A 20,679-nucleotide genomic window follows, 5' to 3' on the forward strand; every position below is an offset into this window, starting at 1 on the left:
TCCCAGCAGGCTCCAACTGCCACCAGAGGGCTGACGTCACCAAGGCGATGTGTGCCAACCAGGCACGAATGACCTCACAGCAGAGGGCCCACCTCAGAGAAGTGTGACGAACCCAGTCAGGATCAGACTCGCACCAGAGGGCCCACATCACCAAATGGATTGGAACCAGGCAGGAGTGTCCTCACATGAGTAGGGCCACATCATCTAAAGGTGAGGAACCCAGAACATGTGGCTTCAAACCATAGGACACCCATCAGAAAGGGGCTGGGAGTGAGGCAGGTAGGAGTAGCCTAAAAACAGAGGGCCCAAAGTATAAAAAAGGTGAGGAATCCAGCAGTTGGAACCTCCCAGCAGGCGGCCGAGAGCACAGAAGCTATGGGATGCAGGCAGGAGTGAACTAACACCAGAGAGCCCACATCATGAAACTGTGAGCAACCCAGGCGTTGGGACCTCAGAGCAGAAAGCCCACATCCCCATGGGGATGGGAACCTGACAGGAGTGTCCTGGCATCACTGGGCTCACATCAGAAAACGTGGGGAGCCCAGCAGTTAGGGCCTGATGCTAGAGGGCCGTCATCACCGAGGGCAGGAGGCTCCCAGCAGGTTCCATGTGCCAACAGAGGGCCCATGTCACCAAGGTGATGTGTGCAAGTCAGGCAGGATTGACCTCAGAGCAGAGGGCCTACCTCACAGAAGAGTGAGGAACCCAGCCAGGATAAGACTGTCACCAGAAGGCCCACATCACCAAGGGGATGGGAACCAGGCAGGAGTGTCCTCACACCAGTGGGGCCACATCATTGAAAGTTGCGGAACCCAGCACATGTGGCCTCAAACCAGAAGACCCCCATCACGAAGGGGTTGCGAGTGAGGCAGGCAGGAGGAGCATCACAACACAGGACCCATAGAATACAAAAGTTGAGGAATCGAGCAGTTGGAACCTCCCAGCAGGCGGCCAAGAGCACAGAGGCTATGGGATCCAGGCCACAGTGAACTAACACCAGAGAGCCCACATCATGATATTGTGATCAACCCAGCCGTTGGGACCTCAGAGCAGAAGGCCCACATCCCCATGGAGATGGGAACCTAAGAGGAGTGCCCGAGCATCACTGGGCTCACTAAGAAGAGTTGGGGAGCCCAGCAGTTAGGGCCTGACATCAGAGGGCCCTCACCACAGAGGTGAGGAGGCTCCCAGCAGGGTCCAAGTGCCAGCAGAGGGCTCATGTCAACAAGGCGAGGTGAGCAAGCCAGGCAAGAGTTACCTGATAGTAGAGGGCCCACCTCACAGATGGGTGAGGAACCCAGCCAGGATCAGACTCTCACCAGAGGGACCACATCACAAAGGGGATGGGAACCAGTCAGGATTATCCTCACACCAGTGAGGCCTCATCATCTTAAGGTGAGGAACCCAGCACATGTGTCCTCAAACCAGAGGACCCACATCACCAAGGGCCTTGGAGTGAGGCAGGCAGGAGTAGCCTCACAACACAGGGCACATAATATAAAAAACGTGAGGATTCCAGCATTTAGACCTTCCAGCAGGCGGCCCAGAACACCGAGGCTATGGGATCCAGGCCACAGTGAACTCACAGCAGAGGGCCCACATCATAAAACTGTGAGCAAACCTGGCGTTGGGACCTCAGCACAGAAGGCCCACATCCCCATGGGAATGGGAACCTGGCTGGAGTGTCCTCGCACCACTGGGCGCACATCAGAAAATGTGGGGAGCCCACCATTTAGAGCATGACGCCAGAGGGCCGTCATCACCGAGAGGAGGAGGCACCCTGCACGCTCCAACTGCCACCAGAGGGCTCATGTCTCCAAGGTGACGTGTGCCAGCCAGGCAGGAGTGACCTCACAGCAGAGGGCCTACCTCACAGAACGTTGAGGAACCCAGCCAGGATTAGACTCTCACCAGAGGGCCCACCTCACCAAGGGGATGGGAACCAGGCAGGAGTGTCCTCACACGAGTGGGGCCACATCACTGAAAGGTGAGGAACGCAGCACATGTGGCCTCAAGCCATAGGACAGTCATCACCAAGGGGCTGGCAGTGAGGCAGGCAGGAGGAGCCTCACAACAGAGGGCACATAGAATAAAAAAGTTGAGGAATCCAGCAGTTGGAACCTCCCAGCAGGCGGCTCAGAGCACCGATGATAAGGGATCCTTGCCGGAGTGAACTCACAGCAGAGGGCCCACATCATGGTACTGTGAGCAAGCCAGCCGTTTTGACTTCAGAGCAGAAGGCCCATATCCACATGGGGATGGGAACCTGGCAAGAGTGTCCTCACTCACTTGGCGCACATCAGAAAATGTGGGGAGCCCAGAAGTTATGGCCTAAGGCAAGAGGGCCCTCATCACCGAGGGGAGGAGGATCCCAGCACACTCCAACTGCCACCAGAGGGCCCACGTCGCCAAGGTGACATGTGCCAGACAGGCATGATTGACCTCGCAGCAGAGGGCCCACCTCACAGAAGGGTGAGGAACCCAGCCAGGATCAGACTCTCACCTGAGGGCCCACATCAGCAAGGGGATGGGAACCAGTCAGGACTGTCTTCCCTCCAGTGGAGCCACATCATCGAAAGGTGCGGAACCCAGCACATGTGGCCTCAAATCAGAGGACACATATCACAAAGGGAATGGGAGTGAGGCAGGCAGGAGTAGCCTAAAAGCAGAGGGCCCAAAGAATAAGAAAGGTGAGGAATCCAGCAGTTGGAACCTCCCAGCAGGCGGCCGAGAGCACAGAAGCTATGGGATGCAGGCAGGAGTGAACTAACAGCAGAGAGCCCACATCATGAAACTGTGAGCAACCCAGGTGTTGGGACCTCAGAGCAGAAGGCCCACATCCCAATGGGGATGTGAACCTGGCTGGAGTGTCCTCGCACCACTGGGCGCACATCACAAAATGTGGGGAGCCCAGCAGTTAGGGCCTGACGCCAGAGGGCCCATCATAACCGAGGGGAGGAGGCTCCCAGCAGGCTCCAAGTGCCACCAGAGGGCTCATGTCCACAAGGCGAGGTGAGCAAGCCAGGCAGGAGTGACCTCACAACAGACGGCCCACCTCACAGATGGGTGAGGAACCCAGCCAGGATCAGACTCTCAACAGAGGGCCCACATCACCAAGGGGATGTGAACCAGGCAGGAGTCTCCTAAGACCATTGGTCCCACATCATCGAAAGGTGAGGAACCCAGCACATGTGGCCTCAAACCAGATGACACACATCACGAAGGGGCTGGGAGTAAGGCAGGCAGGAGGATCCTCACAACAGAGGGCCCAAAAAATTAAAAAAGTGAGGAATCCAGCAGTTCGAACCTCTCAGCAGGCAGCCAAGAGCACAGAGGCTATGGGATCCAGGCCTCTGTGAACTAACTCCAGAGAGCCCACATCATGAAAATGTGAACAACCCAGCCGTTGGGACCTCAGAGCAGAAGGCGCACATCCCCATGGAGATGGGATCCTAAGAGGAGTGCCAAAGCATCACTGGGCTCATTAAGAAAAGTTGGTGAGCCCAGCAGTTAGGGCCTGATGCAAGAGGGCCATCATCACCGGTGGGAGGAGATTCCCAGCACGCTCCAACTGCCACCACACGGCTGACTTCACCAAGGCAATGTGTGCCAGCCATGCAGGAGTGACCTATCAGCAGAGGGTCTCCCTCACAGAAGGGTGAGGAACACAGCCAGGAACAGACTCTCACCAGGGGGTCCACATAACCACGTGGATGAGAACCAGGCAGGAGTGTCCTCACGCTAGTGGGGCCACATCATCGAAAGGTGAGGAACCCAGCAAAGGTGGCCACAAACCAGAGGACCCACATCACCAAGGGGTTGAGAGTGAGGTAGGTGTCTGGACGGGCATATTTAACACTCATTTCCCACCAGGAAGAGGAATTAACCAAAGGCTCAGCGTGCCCTGCCAGAAGCAGATTAGGGCCTGAAGCAGTCTTGCGGGTTTGCGGCCAGCTCACAAGAAAGCGAGTTGAAGAAAGGAGCTCAGGGGCCCTGTAATTCACAAACCTGCAGAGTTATAAATGACAGATAACCTCCAAAAATATATTGAAGTAAGGCTGCGAAGAGGACTTGAAAGCAGGGCAGAATTTCAGGAAACCGATTTCAGGAGGTAGACTGGATTTGCATGTAAAGCATAGGAAAAGAGGCAGAACATGGACAATGATGCACTTGGCAAAAAAGGGCATATGAGTTTGTTCCTGAATATATTCAGGAAAAAACACATACGCCCTTTTTGGCAAACCAAGCAAGCTTGCAATGGAAATCCGAACTACTATGAAGTGTCACTTCCCCCCGGTCTAAAGGGCCATCTGAGAAAAGTGTAAAATCCAGAAAGGCAAGACAGGCCATGGGGAAAAAGGAGCCTTGTTATGCTGATGGGTGGGATGTAAATTGCCAACAGCCACTCTGGAGAAGTGTATGGTGTTTCCTGATACATCTGAAAAACAAAGCAACAGAGTCTAGGGCATTTCCACTTATGGTCCTATAGCTTAGGGAAATTAAAATCAAAAAGACACAGCCACCCCAAAATTTGGGATGGCTCTGTTTACAGGAACGTCTTCTACAGTACAAGTTAAATATCCCAGAGAACAAATAATTGATAAAGAAGTTGCAGTACTTATGTACAACAGAATACCACTCAGCAATGAAATCTGTGTCACCAGGCCTGTAGCAGCATAATGAGTGGATTGAGGCACGATGATTCTAAGTGAAATAAGTCACACAGAAAAAGAAACATCATAAGATATCACTAATGCACGAAATGTAAACTTGGCTACACATGAACTGAATTACAAAACAGAACAGGGTCTCAAGTTTAGAAAACCAACTTATGCTTGCTTAAGGGGAAAGGTGAGTTGGGGTGCTGCATAAAACCAGAGTTTGAAATTAGCACAGATACCGTTCCATAAGCCAAATATGTAATAGACAAGACCTATCCCTTGCTCAACGAAATGGACTCAACAATGAGGTATCACCTCACACCTGTTAGAATGGGCATCATCTGAAAATCTACAAACAACAAATGCTGGAAAGGGTGTGGAGAAAAGGAAGCCTCTTCCACTATTGTTGGGAATATAAATTGATACAGTCACTATGGAGAACAATATGGAGTTTCTTAAGAAACTAATAATAGAATTACCATATGATACAGCAATCCCAGTACTGGACATATACCCAGACAAAACCATAAATCAAAAAGAGACATTCACCGCAATGTTCATTGCATCACTATTTACAATATCGAGGTAATGGAAGCAACCTAAATGCCCACAGACAGACGAATGCATAAAGATGTGGTACATATATAAAATGGAATATTACTAAGCCATGAAAGGAATGAAATTGAGTCATTTGTAGAGACGTCGATGGATCTAGAGACTGTCATACACAGTGAAGTAAGTCAGAAAGAGAAAAACAAATCTTGTATATTCATGCATATATGTGGAACCTAGAAAAACTGTACAGATTAACCATTTTGCAAGGCATAAATAGAGCAACAGATGTAGACAACAATCGTATGGACAACAAGGGGGGAAAGCTCTTGGGGGGGTGGTGGTGGGAGGAGTTGAGAGATTGGGATTGGCATGTAAACATTTATATGTATAAAATAGATAACCAATAAGAACCTGCTGTATAAAAATATAAAATAAAATTCAAAATTAAAAAGAAATAAAATTTAAAAAATAAAACAGAAAAAACAATTATTCCTTTCACATACATGTATTTATATGAATAAATTATTTCCATGCTTATATCTGTAAATACAAAAAAGAGGAATAAAATCTACCTTGAACCAAAAACGAAAAAGAGAAAAAAAAAACAGAACCCACCAGTTACTCAGAGGAAAACCGTATCAGGGCACTTGCTCCAGTTGTAAACAATTCTGAAGTTGGTCAGTGGTGGGGAATCGTCTCCCATTCAGCCAGCAGCCCCCACACAACAAGCGTCCTCATTGTAAAGCTGGGGCACCGTGCCGAGGCATCTGTGAGTAAACGTGAGCTGAGCCCCAGGCCAGTTGCTGCTGAACTGTTCCCACCCTTCCCAGGTAAAACACCTGAATATATACAAGGACTTGAAAGCCTAGAGGAAGGGCCATGGAGCCACACGAGTGACAGCATGCCAGCTGACTTGGTGCCTGCAGGCCAGCCAGGATGGTCCTGGCCCTGGGTGCTCTTCTGGAAGATTTCCATTTCCCTGCCTGAGATACCCGTCCTGTCCCTGCCCCCACTGCTTTTTTCCTTCCTCACCTCTGCCCAGGGAGAAATTCCAGCAGCAGGTATGGGTGACACATCCTCTTCTTTAGCAGGTGGCAGCCTGGCAACTGCTGCAGAAAGTCCAGCAGAGCCCCACTCACACTGGGCCACCCACAAAGCCGTGGCCTCTCACTCCCTCCCACCAGCCCAGCCCCGAGACTGCTGACAGGGCAGAGAAAATGGCGTCAGGCACAGCTGCAGGGGCTCTTGCTGCCTGGAGTGGTATTTATATTGATCTCAACCCAGGCACACCTGGGGAGGGCTGGCCGGCACGGTAAGGCTGCCCAGGTCAGCCAATCATCACCCCTCAGGGGCTCACAGTTGCAGAAAATGGAACTTGCTGAACCGGCCAGGTCCAAGGAACAGGTGTGGGCTCCTGAGAGTCAGGATAGACAAGGGGCTGCAGCTTTGGCTTGTTTTCTAATCATTTTATCTGGCCCATGAGTGGGAGACAACTTCAAGAAAACCCTCTCCTAATGAGAGGAACCCAGGAGTCAGGGAGAGGAGGGGGTGGGTGGTGGTTGGAGACAGAGGCCTGGTGCCCTGGGTGCAGTGGAAGTCTCTGGAAGACCAGGTGGAGGGAGGCCACACACAGTGATGCCCAGGGTCACAGACCTGTCGGAGCTGCTGTTTGTTAGTTCAAGTCCTGCTCTGAGGTGCTCTGTGTCAGCTCTGAGCGACAGGTGAGCTGGGGGTGCTCTTCAATGAGGGCTATGTGCACGGTTCCTGTGTGCCCAGCCCTGCCACGGTACCTGGAAGGGTAGCTCTGTATCCTGGGAGGGGCCTGACCATGAGAGCCCCGTGGGCTGGGTTGGGGGTGGGGTACCTGCCCAGGAGAGCTCCATATCCTGGGATTGGCCTGACCACGAGAGCCCCATGGGCTGCTGGGGACCTGGTAAAGGGTGTCAGGACAGTCAGTGAAGCCACCGAGGATATACCTCCAGTTGCTCCTGATTCCTACACCCTGCTGGTCATTCTACCAACCACCAGGACATGGTATTCTGTATTAGTCTTCAATGATGCCTTCTTTTGTATTCCATTAGTCCCAGAGTCACAAGAAATTTTGGCTTGTGAGTGGCAGGACTCAACATACAACTAAAACAATACTTCCGGGCCGTCTTGCCCCAAGGGTTCAAAAATTCCCACACCATCTTTGGGGAAAGCTTAGCTAAAGACCGAAAAGTTCTACCTCTGGAAAAGGAAACCCTCCTTCAATATGCAGATGACATTCTGATCGCCAGCCCTACTAAGGAGGCCTCTGAACTACCAAGCCAATAAAGGATAGAAGTTGTCCAAGAAAAAGCTCAAATATCACAGACTGCGGTGACCTGCCTGGGCTTCATTCTCACACAAGGTCAGAGAAGCCCATCCCAGGAAAGGGAAGAAACCATTTGCAGCCTTACCCCTTTCTAAAACTAGAAGACTGCTTAGGGGCTCCTGGGGAGGCCAGGGTTTGCTGCTTCTGGATCCCTAACTACAGTCTAGTAGCTGGGCCTCTATATGAAACACTGAAAGGAAAAGATGATGATCCTTTTGAACAGAATCCAGAAGTGGCCTTTCAAGAATGGAAAGAGCAGTCAATTCAGACCCTTGCCCTGGAACTCCCTAATTGAGCGAAACCCTTTGACCTTTACATTCCCAGTGAAAGGTGAATCGCCATTGGAGAATTAGTGCAAAAACTGGGACCACTTGAAATGGAACAACGCAAGAATGCCATCCAGGTAGGATAAACTACAGTCACCAAGGGGCTTGGCCCACTGCCACATCTGGCCAAGATACTGGCGGTATCTAAAAACCTGGAAATCAGCAGCCCAAAAGGCCACCTCCCTCCTAAGGGAAAAGGACCCCACGTGGTGATCCTAATCACCAGCCATGCCCTGAAGTTGCAGGGTTCGCTCCGTGGGCACACCGACCTCGAGTGAGGAGGCCCTCCAACTCCAACATCCAGAGAGATAACCGGGGGCAACAGGGCACCATGACGACTCGTGTGAACATCACTTGACCTGGAGTTTCTCTCATAAAACAACAATAGTGTGTCCCGAAGGAGTAGACTACTGCTTGCAGGACTTACTGCACCCGGAGGGGAGCTAATAATCTTGGCGGGGGAACCGTATATCACACTGTCACCATAGAAAAGCCTACAGACACTGTGATGATGGTGGCCAATAAGACCGGCTGGACTCCTGTTCACTTCAAAAGGCTGTTGACTCAGTGGCCATCATGGTCCTTGATCACCACTGACCCTGGACTGTCTGGGAGTTGAGCGGGCAGGGCTCTGACACCTGGTGCTGTTTTTACGTTAATTCAGGGGCCTAATTGAAGAAAGAGCAGACTACTGGTCAGAGCATCTAGGCTGGCAGAAACGGTCAGCCTAAGGTGGCTGAACAAATGTGGGGCGGGGTGAAATCGGCCCCCACAGCGTCTCTGCACATCTCTTTCCTGTACCCTTAAAGGTCATTAGAATCTATAACACTTCCAATGCTGGTGCTCAGGCGGACGAGCAGGGAGGCAGGGGTCCTGGGGCCAATCAACGTCACCTGGAGGCTGCTGGGGAGAAGTTCTGACCCTCGTCCCCTGGTATGAGGGCTCCCAACTCAGCACTCAGCAGTTACAGAAGAAGGGTCTGCACCCTCAGCACTCCAAGAATGAGGAACGGGACAAAAGGCAGAGGAAGGGTTTGTCCCCAGCAAAGCCCATTAAAAATCCCTGGGAGATAAAAATAGAATCTGGGCAATAAAGTCAAGTCTGACCTTTTTTATCCTTTGTGCTTTGTCTAATTTCACGTGCTCCTAGGGTCCCGCATGCAGAGGTTCCACACCCGGCACTTCAGACCAGATTTCCTAGTGCAGAATGGCTGGGTCGACAACTCAGCTCCTGGGGCCCAGTGCAGACTCCGAGATATAGAGCCTGAGCTGCAGCCAACCCGGCCCTCGAGAGCTCCGCCCCCTCCCTCCCACTGACTCTCACAGGATCTCTACACAGCAGCAGAGCCCACAGCCCACGGGGTAGTGCATGCTCTCACCTCTCCATTCTCTGATCAAAATATAAAGTTTCCTTTGCTTGTGAACCAAACTCAGTCTCGATCTGTTGGCCCCAATGACACTGGGCAGGGGGACACTTGTTGGGGTCCACTCTGGAGGATCAGTAACAGAAATTGAGACTATTGTAACTTCAATGAACAGATGTGTGAGCCAAACTGTAGTTAACATAGAACAGTTTATAAGGCTCGGGTAAAATAAGATGTTTCTAACACTTCCATTTGATATTTCCATCACTTTATTATAAGCAAGTTCAGTGAAAAGGTTTGTCTTATTTGTCAGGTCAATATTAGAGAAATGAAGTGATTTCTTTCCAAGGATGTACATCTAATAATCTTGGTTAAAGCTTCAATCTTGTTTTAAATGCTTTTCCATTGAAAATGATACCTCTCTTTCAGCTCCCCCATTTCTGAGAAGTATAAAATCTTATAATTTATTATTACCAAAGGGGAAAGGTGGGAGGAGGGATAAATTAACAGTTTGGAATTAACACATACACACTGCTATGTATAAAATAGATCATGAACAAGGAACTACTGTATAGCACAGGGAACTACACTCAATATTTTGCAATAACCTATAAGGGGAAATAATCGGAAAAAGAATAGATATTTTTATTGACATCATCTATCAATGACAGTTAAAGTGTAACCTAAGGGAAGCCGGTGGTGAGTGCCTCTGACCCTGAAGACTTCAATCATCTAAAGTTTGGACTCTGCCTACTTCCCAAGGCCCTTAATGAACATACGTGTAGCCGTAGCTTAAAAAACTCCCCAGTTTGGGTTTCAGGGAGACACTGATTTTGAAAAAGCCCTGGTGTTCTCCTTACATGAATGGGACTCTTCCTACTGCTAAAGCATGTCTGTCACACCCAGAGGATGGTATACCGTCTGATCGGGAAGAGTTTGGAAAAGGCATCTCATCTCCTCATCTCCTGGTGCTCGGGTTCACCCGTCCAGCGTCTTTACTAACAGTCTCCCCACTTGGAGATGTCAGCACTGTCAACATCCTGTTGCGTACAGTTTGGAATTTGTCCAGAGGATGAAGCGGAAGGATGAGGAACAATGAGAGACAAGTCCTAGGTGTTCAGACAGGCACATGTCACTCTAATTTCCAATCAGGAAGATGAATTGACCAAAGGCTAGGGTTGCCCATGGAAACAGTATAGGGCTTGAGGAAATCCCACTGCTTTGTGGCCAGTTCCCATAAACACAAGTTGAACAATGGAACTCAGGGGCAGTAAAATTCATGAAACTGCAGAGTTGAAAATATCTATCACTGAAAAATGTCTTGAGGAAAGTCAGAGAAAAGGATTGGTAAGCAAGGGAGAATGACAGGAAAGGGATTTGAGGAGGTAGAAAGGACTCGCCATTAAGCACAAGAAAAGGGGCTGAACATTGCCAACATTGCAGTTGGCCGAAAAGGCTGTATGCGTTTTTTTCTGTATATATTCAAGAAAAGGGCATACACTTTTTTAGCCAACCAAACAGGTGGGCACTGGAAATCAATACTACAAAAGATATCACTTCGCATCAGTCAGAAGAGCCATCCTCATAAAGTGTAAACACCAGAAATGCAGGACAGGGCAAGGAGAAGAGGGAGCCCTGTGAGGCTTATAGTGGAAATGTATATTGCCAACGGCCATTCTGGAGAAGTGTATTGTGTTTACTAAAGCATCTAAAAAATGAGCTACAGAGCATAGGGCACTTGCACTCATGGGCGTATATCTTGGGAAAAACAAAAATCGAGAGGACACAGGCACCCCAATGTTTACTGCCTCTCTGTTTAAAAGATCCTCGACTAGGATATAACTTAAATGTCTCTGGAGGGAAAAAATGGATAGAGATGTGGTACTTATGTAGAGTGGAATATTACTCAGCCTGGAAATCAATGAAATATGGCCAGTTGTAACAACTCCGGAGGAGTTACGTATGATCATTCTAAGTGACATAATTCAAAAAGAAAAAGACACGTATCATAAGATATCACTTAAAGGTGGAATCCAAAATGGCTACACATGAAATAAATTACAAAACAAAAACATAGTCAAATATGTAGAAAACACGCGTAAGGCTGCTAAACGGGAAAGGTGGGGAGGGGTGAGGCATCATCCAGGAGGTTGAAATTAGCAAAGATACCATTCCAAATACCAAACTGATAATCAACAAGGCCTACACGGTAGCTAAAAGAACTGCACTCAGCACACTCAAGTCACCGGAAAAGAATATATACGACTGGTAAGAATCTGAAAAAGAATTTATTGATGTCTCTCTGTACGTGAATCAAGTGGATGTACAGCAGCAAGAAACAGAGCTTTGAAAATCAGCTGTAACCAATATAGTAATAAATTGAAAAAAATAAACGACAGAGAGACAGAGAAAACCTCTTACAACTTTTCCTCAGGGACGGTGATGCAACATGGATTGAACACATCTAGACCCACAGCAGGATGAGACATAAGGCTGGAAACTGTTCGCGCTAAGAGAAATGTGAGGTTGGGTGAGGAAATGCACACCCTTTAAAGTAATACTGCCTGGTACCCATTCAATGGGTCCCAAATCTGCAGGTTCAAGGAATCTTCCTACAGCTAAAACATGCATGGAAAACCCAGAGGACTGTACACCATGTGATCGGGAGATGTGTCTAAAATGCACCTCATTTATCCTCTCCTGGTGCTCCTGTTCATCATTCCAGCCACGTTACTTAGAATCTCCCCACTTAGAGAATCAGCACATTTAAACTTCTGTTTCACACATTTTGCAAATTGTGAGGAGGATGAACGGGAAGAGGGGGAACCAATGAGAGAATAGTTGTAGGGGTTTGGACGGGCACATGTCACTCTAATTTTCCATTAAGAATAAGAATTAAAAAAAGGCTCAGCCCGCCTCGCCGGAGCCAAAATAGGGCCTGAAGCAATCCTGTGGCTTTGAGGCCAGCTCACAAAAGAGCAACTTAAAAAATGGAGCTTATGGTCACTGCAATTCACAAACCTGCAGAGTTATAAATGAAAACTAACGTCCAAAAATATGTTGAGGTAAGGCAAAGAAGAGGATCTGAATGCAAGACAGAATTGCAAGAAACAGATTTCAAGAGATAGATTGGACTCATCTTTAAAGCACATGAAAAGCGGCAGAATTTCGACAATGATGCAGTTGGCCCAAAAGGGAGTATGCGTTTTTTCCTGAATATATCCAGGAAAAAACGCATACGCACTTTATGGGCAACCAAGCAAGCAAGCAATGCAAATGTGCACAACAAACAAGTCTCATTTCCCACCGGTCAAAAGGGCCATCCGAAAAAATTGTAAAAACCAGAAATGCAGGACAGGCCATGGAGAACAGGGAGCCTTTATACGCTGATGGACAGTGTGTGAACTGCCGAGAGCCACTCCGGAGAAGTGTATGGTGGTTCCTAAATCATCTAAAAAACAGAGCTACAGAGCATAGGGCACTTCCAATCACGGGAGTATATCTAGGGAAGTCTAAAAATCAACAAGACACAAGCACACCACAGTTTAGGGCTACTCTGTTTACAAGAACCTCAACTTCAGTACACCTTAAATATCCCAGGAAAGAGAACAATGGATAAAGAAAATGTGGTACTTATGTACAATGGAATATCTCTTCACCATGAAATCAATGTAATAAGGCTAGTAGAAGGATAAAGAGTGGATTTAGGTCCGATAATACTACTTGAAATAAGTCAAACAGAAAAAGAAACATATCATAAGATATCACTTATAGAGGGAGGATAAATATGGCTGCACAAAAAATGAATTACAAAACAGAACAGTGTCTCACATTTAGAAAACACACTTATGTCAGCTTAAGGGGAAAGGAGAGGTGGGGTGATGCATAAAACCAGAGTTTGAAATTAGCACAGATACCGTTCAATAAACCAAATAGGTATTAGACAAGATCTACACCTTGCTCAATGAACTGGCCTCAACACACCCTATACACCGCAGAGAAATATATCTGAGTAATAAGAATCTTAAAACCCATGTATTGATATATCTCCATAAGGGAATCAAGTGTGTGCAGAGCGGCACAAACACAGCAGTGAAAATGAGCTAAACCCCATTATAGAAATAAATTTTAAAACCAAAACGCAGAAACAATGAAAGAGAGAAAAATTCTTACAAAATTCGCTCAGGGGCTGTGATGCAACCTGGAATGACCACATATAAACCCACAGCTGGATAAGACATAAGGCTGGACACTTGGGGCTGAGAGGATTGGTGAGCTTTGGTGAGCAACTGCCGAAAGTTTAATGCAATACTTCATGCTACTCATTCCAAGGGTCCCAACACTCCAGGTTGAAGGGAATCTTCCTACAGCTAAACCATGCATGGGAAATCCAGCAGATGGTATACCATATGATCGGGAAGGGTTTCTAAACGCACCTCATTTTCCTCTCCTGGGGCTCCGGATCAACATTCCAGCCACTTTACTAACAACATCCCCACATGGAGAGTCAACGCCTTTAAGTTCCGGTATCGCACAGTCTGCAGTTAGTGCGGAGGATGAATGGGAATAGGGGGAACCAGTGAGAAAATAGCTGTAGCGGTTTCAATGGCCACATGTCACTCTAATTTCACATAGGAAGAAGAATTAACCAAAGGCACAGCAAGGCGCCCCAGAAGAAGAATAGGGCCTGAAGAAATCCTGTGGATATGAGGCAAGATCACAAAAATAAGAGCTGAAAAATGGAATTAAGGGAAACTGCAATTCAAAAACCTGCAGAGTTATACAGGCCAACTATTTTCCAAAAGTATATTGAGGTAAGGCTATGAAGAGGCACTGAGAGCAAGGCAGAATTGCAGGAAACCGATTTCAGGAGGTAGACTGGAATTGCATCGAAACCATATGAAAAGACTCAGAACATCGACAATCATGCACTTGGCCAAAAAGGGGGTATTCGTTTCTTCCTGAATATATTCAGGAAGAAACGCATACGCCCTTTCTGGCCAACCAAGCAAGCTTGCAAAGGAAATCTGCACTACAATGAAGTCTCACTGCCACCCAGTCAAAAGGGACATCTGAAAAAACTGTAAAATCCAGAAAGGCAGGACAGGCCATGGAGAACTGGGAGCCTTGTTATGCTGATGGGCGGGATGTAAATTGCCAACAGCCACGCTGGAGAAGTGTATGGTGTTTCCTGAAACATCTAAAAAACAAAGCAACAGAGCCTAGGGCACTTCCACTTATGGTCCTATAGCTTAGGGAACTTAAAATCAAAAAGACACAGCCACCCCAAAGTTTGGGACGGCTCTGTTTACAAGAACCTCGTTTACGGTACAAGTTCAATATCACAGAAAGCGAAAAATGGATAAAGAAGTTGTGGTACTTACGTACAATGCAATATCACTCAGCAAAGAAATCTATGTCATCAGGCCCATAGCAGCATAATGAGTGGATTCAGGTACGATGATTCTAAGTGAAATAAGTCACACAGAAAAAGAAACATCATAAGATATCACTAATACATGGAATGTAAACTTGGCTACACAGGAACTGAATTACAAAACAGAACAGGGTCTCAAATGTAGAAAACCAACTTATGCTTGCTTAAGGGGAAAGGTGAGTTGGGGTGCTGCATAAAACCAGAGATTGAAATTAGCACAGATACCGTTCCATAAGCCAAATATGTAATAGACAAGAGCTACTCCTTGCTCAACGAAGTGGACTCAACACCCCATATTAAATGCCTAAGAATATACCTGACTAATAAGAATCTTAAAACCTATGGATTTATATGTCTCCGAAAGACAATCAAGCGTACGTACAGAGGCATAAACGCAGCAGTGATAGGATGGATGAGGTTCGGTGAGCAAATACAGACTCTTTGAAGTCATATTGCATGGTACCCATTCCATGGGTCTCAACTCTGCAGGTTTAAGGGATTCTTCCTTCAGCTAAAACATGCATGTGGAACCCAGAGTATGATCCACCATGTGATCGGGAAACGTGTTCAAATGTGTCTCAGTTTTCGTTCCCTGGTACTCGGGTGCAACATTCCAGACGCTTTACTAACACTCTCCCCACTTGGAGAGTCAGTGCCTTTAACCTCCTTTGGCCTAGTTTGCAATTCCTGCGTAAGATGAACAGGAATAGGGAGAACCAATGAGAGACTAGCTGGAGGTGTCTGGACGGGCAAATTTAACTCTACTTTCCCACCAGGAAGAGGAATTAACCAAAGGCTCAGCGTGCCATGCCGGAACCACACTAGGGCCTGAAGCAATCCTGCCGTGTTGCGGCCAGCTCACAAGAAAGCGAGTTGAAGAAAGGAGCTCAGGGGCACTGTCATTCACAAACCTGCAGAGTTATAAATGACAGCTATCGTCCAAAAATATATTGAAGTAAGGCTGCCAAGAGGACTTGAAGGTGGGGCAGAATTGCAGGAAGCCAATTTCAGGAGGCAGACTAAAATTGCATGTAAAGTAGAGGAAAAGAGGCAGAATGTCCACAATGATGCACTTGGCAAAAAAGGGCGTATGCGTTTTTTCCTGAATATATTCAGGAAAAAACGCATACGCCCTTTTTGGCCAACCAAGCAAGCTTGCAAAGGAAATCTGCACTACAACGAAGTCTCACTGCCCCCCGGTCTAAAGGGCCATCTGAAAACAGTGTAAAATCCAGAAAGGCAGGACAGGCCATGGAGAACTGGGAGCCTTGTTATGCTTATGGGCAGGATGTAAATTGCCAACAGCCACTCTGGAGAAGTGTATGGTGTTTCCTGAAACATCTAAAAAACAAAGCAACAGAGCCTAGGGCACTTCCACTTATGGTCCTATAGCTTAGGGAACTTAAAATCAAAAAGACACAGCCACCTCAAAGTTTGGGATGGCTCTGTTTACAAGAACCTCGTTTACGGTACAAGTTCAATATCACAGAAAGCGAAAAATGGATAAAGAAGTTTTGGTACTTACGTACAATGCAATATCACTCAACAAAGAAATCTATGTCATCAGGCCCGTAGCAGAATAATGAGTGGACTCAGGTATGATGATTCTAAGTGAAATAAGTCACACAGAAAAAGAAACATCATAAGATATCACTACTACATGGAATGTAAACTTGGCTACACAGGAACTGAATTACAAAACAGAACCGGGTCTCAAATGTAGAAAACCAACTTATGCTTGCTGAAGGGGAAAGGTGACTTGGGGTGCTGCATAAAACCAGAGATTGAAATTAGCACAGATACCGTTCCATAAGCCAAATATGTAATAGACAAGAGCTACTCCTTGCTCAACGAAGTGGACTCAACACCCCATGTTAAACGCATAAGAGTATACCTGACTAGTAAGAATCTTAAAACCTATGGATTTATATGTCTTCGAAAGAGAATCAAGAGTGTGTACAGCGACATAAATGCAGCAGTGATAGGATTGGTGAGGTTCGGTGAACAAATGCAGACCCTTTGAAGTCATATTGCATGGTACCCATTCCATTGTCTCAACTCTCCAGGTTTAAGGGATTCTTCCTTCAGCTAAAACATGCATGTGGAACCCAGACTATGATCCACCATGTGATTGGGAAATGTGTGCAAATGTGTCTCAGTTTTCGTCCCCTGGTACTCGGGTGCAACATTCCAGATGCTTTACTAACACTCTCCCCACTTGGAGAGTCAGTGCGTTTAACCTCCTGTTTGGCCCAGTTTGCAATTTCTGCGGAAAATGAACAGGAATAGGGAGAACCCATGAGAGACTAGCTGGAGGTGTCTGTACGGGCAAATTTAACTCTCATTTCCCGCCAGGAAGAGGAATTAACCAAATGCTCAGCGTGCCGTGCCGGAACCACACTAGGGCCTGAAGCAATCCAGCGGTGTTGCGGCCAGCTCACAAGAAAGCGAGTTGAAGAAAGGAGCTCAGGGGCACTGTCATTCACAAACCTGCAGAGTTATAAATGACAGCTATCGTACAAAAATATATTGAAGTAAGGCTGCCAAGAGGACTTGAAAGCGGGGCAGAATTGCAGGAAACCGATTTCAGGAGGTAGACTGGAATTGCATGTAAAGTATAGGAAAAGAGGCAGAACGTCCACAATGATGCACTTGGCCAAAAAGGGCATATGCGTTTTTTCCTGAATATATTCAGGAAGAAACGCATGCGCCCTTTTTGGCCAATCAAGCCAGCTTGCAAAGGAAATCTGCACTACAATGAAGTCTCACTGCCCCCCGGTCAAAAGGGCCATCTGAAAAAAGTGTAAAATCCAGAAAGGCAGGACAGGCCATGGAGAACTGGGAGCCTTGTTATGCTGATGGGCGGGATGTAAATTGCCAACAGCCACTCTGGAGAAGTGTATGGTGTTTCCTGAAACATCCAAAAAACAAAGCAACAGAGCCTAGGGCACTTCCACGTATGGTCCTATAGATTAGGGAAATTAAAATCAAAAAGACACAGCCACCCCAAAGTTTGGGACGGCTCTGTTTACAAGAACTTCCTTTATGGTACAAGTTCAATACCACAGAAAGCGAAAAATGGTTAAAGAAGTTGTGGTACTTACGTACAATGCAATATCACTGAGCAATGAAATCTACGTCATCAAGCCCATCACAGCATAATGAGTGGATTCAGGTACGATGATTCTAAGTGAAATAAGTCATACAGAAAAAGAAACATCATAAGATATCTCTACTACACGGAATGTAAACTTGGCTACACAGGAACTGAATTACAAAACAGAACAGGGTCTCAAATGTAGAACACCAACTTATGCTTGCTTCAGGGGAAAGGTGAGTTGGGGTGCTGCATAAAACCAGAGATTGAAATTAGCACAGATACCGTTCCGTAAGCCAAATATGTAATAGACAAGAGCTACTCCTTGCTCAACGAAGTGGACTCAACACCCCATATTAAACGCCTAAGAGTATACCTGACTAGTAAGAATCTTAAAACTTATGGATTTATATTTCTCCGAAACATAATCAAGCATGTGTACAGCGGCATAAACGCAGCAGTGATAGGATTGGTGAGGTTCAGTGAGCAAATGCAGACCCTTTGAAGTCATATTACATGGTACCCATTCCATGGGTCTCAACTCTCCAGGTTTAAGGGATTCTTCCTTCAGCTAAAACATGCATGTGGAACCCAGAGTATGATCCACCGTGTGATCGGGAAACGTGTTCAAATGTGTCTCAGTTTTCGTCCCCTGGTACTCAGGTGCAACATTCCAGACGCTTTACTAACACTCTCCCCACTTGGAGAGTCAGTGCCTTTAACCTCCTGTTTGGCCCAGTTTGCAATTTCTGCGGAAAATGAACAGGAATAGGGAGAACCCATGAGAGACTAGCTGGAGGTGTCTGGACGGGCAAATTTAACTCTCCTTTCCCACCAGGAAGACGAATGAACCAATGGGTCCACGTGCCATGCTGGAACTCGATTAGGGCCTGAAGAGATCCTGCGGTTTTGCGGCCAGCTCACAAGAAAGCGAGTTGAAGAAAGGAGCTGAGGTGCACTGTAGTTCACAAACCTGTGGAGTTATAAATGACAGCTATCATCCAAAATTATACTGAAGTAAGGCTGCGAAGACGACTTGAATGCGGGGCAGAATTGCTGGAAACCGATTTCAGAAGGTACACGGGAGTCGCTCTTAAAGCATAGGAAAAGAGACAGAACTTGGAAAATAATGCACTTGGGAAAAAAGGGCATATGTGTTTTATCCAGAGCTCTCATAACTGAAGGGAGGAGATTCCCAGCAGGCTCCAACTGCCACCTGAGGGCTCACATTGCCAAGGCAACGTGAGCAAGCCAGGCAGCAGTTACCTCACAGCAGATGTCCCACCTCACAGAAGGGTGAGAAACCCAGCCAACATCAGACTCTCACCAGAGGGCCCACATCACCAAGGGGATGGGAACCAGGCAGGAGTGTCTTCACACCAGTGGGGCCACATCATCAAAAGGTGAGGTACTCAGCACATGTGTCCTCAAACCAGAGGACCCACATCACCAAGGGCCTCAGAGTGAGGCAGGCAGGAGTAGCCTCACAACACTGGGCCCATAGAATAAAAAAGTGAGGAATCCAGCAGTTGGAACCTCCCAGCAGGCGGCCCAGAGCACCGAGGCTATGGGATCCAGGCCACAGTGAACTCACAGAAGAGGGCCCATGTCATGAAACTGAGCAACCCAACCATTGGGACCTCAGAGCAGGAGGCCCACATCCCCATGGGGATGGAAATCTGGTAGGAGTGTCCTCGCACCACTGAGAACGTATCAGAAAATTTTGGGCGACCAGCAGTTAGGGCCTGACGCCAGAGGACCCTCATCACCAAGGGAAGGAGGCTCCCAGCAGGCTCCAACTGCCACCAGAGGGCTGACGTCACCAAGGCGATGTGTGCCAACCAGGCACGAATGACCTCACAGCAGAGGGCCCACCTCAGAGAAGTGTGACGAACCCAGTCAGGATCAGACTCGCACCAGAGGGCCCACATCACCAAATGGATTGGAACCAGGCAGGAGTGTCCTCACATGAGTAGGGCCACATCATCTAAAGGTGAGGAACCCAGAACATGTGGCTTCAAACCATAGGACACCCATCAGCAAGGGGCTGGGAGTGAGGCAGGTAGGAGTAGCCTAAAAACAGAGGGCCCAAAATATAAAAAAGGTGAGGAATCCAGCAGTTGGAACCTCCCAGCAGGCAGCCGAGAGCACAGAAGCTATGGGATGCAGGCAGGAGTGAACTAACACCAGAGAGCCCACATCATGAAACTGTGAGCAACCCAGGCGTTGGGACCTCAGAGCAGAAAGCCCACATCCCATGGGGATGGGAATCTGACAGGAGTGTCCTGGCATCACTGGGCTCACATCAGAAAACGTGGGGAGCCCAGCAGTTAGGGCCTGATGCTAGAGGGCCGTCATCACCGAGGGCAGGAGGCTCCCAGCAGGTTCCATGTGCCAACAGAGGGCCCACGTCACCAAGGTGATGTGTGCAAGTCAGGCAGGATTGACCTCAGAGCAGAGGGCCTACCTCACAGAAGAGTGAGGAACCCAGCCAGGATAAGACTGTCACCAGAAGGCCCACATCACCAAGGGGATGGGAACCAGGCAGGAGTGTCCTCACACCAGTGGGGCCACATCATTGAAAGTTGCGGAACCCAGCACATGTGGCCTCAAACCAGAAGACCCCCATCACGAAGGGGTTGCGAGTGAGGCAGGCAGGAGGAGCATCACAACAGAGGACCCATAGAATACAAAAGTTGAGGAATCGAGCAGTTGGAACCTCCCAGCAGGTGGCCAAGAGCACAGAGGCTATGGGATCCAGGCCACAGTGAACTAACACCAGAGAGCCCACATCATGAAATTGTGATCAACCCAGCCGTTGGGACCTCAGAGCAGAAGGCCCACATCCCCATGGAGATGGGAACCTAAGAGGAGTGCCCGAGCA

Source organism: Orcinus orca, chromosome 4 (assembly GCF_937001465.1).
Source record: "Orcinus orca chromosome 4, mOrcOrc1.1, whole genome shotgun sequence".
In the NCBI taxonomy this organism is placed as follows: domain Eukaryota; kingdom Metazoa; phylum Chordata; class Mammalia; order Artiodactyla; family Delphinidae; genus Orcinus; species Orcinus orca.